This window comes from Arachis stenosperma, chromosome 1 (genome assembly GCF_014773155.1).
Source record: "Arachis stenosperma cultivar V10309 chromosome 1, arast.V10309.gnm1.PFL2, whole genome shotgun sequence".
In the NCBI taxonomy this organism is placed as follows: domain Eukaryota; kingdom Viridiplantae; phylum Streptophyta; class Magnoliopsida; order Fabales; family Fabaceae; genus Arachis; species Arachis stenosperma.
The window spans coordinates 89,961,782-89,962,819 of NC_080377.1; the positions used below are offsets into that span (position 1 = coordinate 89,961,782).

General features: G+C 41.6%; 1 non-coding gene across 1 annotated transcript; it reads right to left on the reverse strand.

Moving 5' to 3' along the window:
- Window positions 1-702: 702 nt before the first annotated feature.
- Window positions 703-810, reverse strand: LOC130952245 (small nucleolar RNA R71). The gene has a single exon (XR_009074430.1). It is a non-coding gene; the product is annotated as a small nucleolar RNA R71 (small nucleolar RNA).
- Window positions 811-1,038: the final 228 nt, after the last annotated feature.

Consider the following 1,038-nt stretch of genomic DNA (forward strand, 5'->3'; position numbering starts at 1 on the left):
AGTACTACTCCTTCTTAATGCACAATTCGAACTCTAACTAATCAAGTTCGAATTCTTCTACCTTCTTTTCTTCTATTTTTCTTTTCCTCTGACACTTCAAGGAATCTCTGTACTGTGACATAGAGGATTCCACATTTCTCTTGTTCTCTTCTCTTTCATATGAGCAGGAGCAGAGACAAAGGCATTCTTGTTGAAGCTGACCCTGAACCCGAGAGAACCTTGAAGAGAAAGCTAAGAGAAGCCAAGGCACAACTCTCTTTAGAGGACCTGACCGAATTCTTCAAAGAAGAAGAATACATGGCAGCCGAAAACATCAACAATGCCAACAATGCAAGGAAGGTGCTGGGTGACTTTACTGCACCTATTCCTGATTTCTACGGGAGAAGCATCTCTATCCCTGCCATTGGAGCAAACAACTTTGAGCTTAAGCCTCAATTAGTTTCTCTAATGCAACAGAATTGCAAGTTCCATGGACTTCCAATGGAAGATCCTCATCAGTTCTTAGCTGAATTCTTGCAAATCTGTGACACAGTCAAGACTAATGGGGTAGACCCTGAGGTCTACAGACTGATGCTATTCCCTTTTGCTGTAAGAGACAGAGCTAGAATATGGTTGGATTCTCAACCTAAAGAAAGCCTGGACTCTTGGGAAAAGCTAGTCAATGCCTTCTTGGCAAAGTTCTTTCCACCACAAAGATGGAGTAAGCTTAGAGTGGAAGTCCAAACCTTCAGACAGAAGGATGGAGAATCCCTCTATGAAGCTTGGGAAAGATACAAACAATTAATCAGAAGATGTCCCTCAGACATGCTTTCTGAATGGAGCATCATAGGTATTTTCTATGATGGTCTCTCTGAACTATCTAAGATGTCCTTGGATAGCTCTGCTGGAGGATCTCTTCATCTAAAGAAGACGCCTGCAGAAGCTCAAGAATTGATTGAAATGGTTGCAAATAACCAATTCATGTACACTTCTGAAAGGAATCCTGTGAACAATGGGACTAGTCAGAAGAAAGGAGTTCTTGAGATTGACACTCTGAAT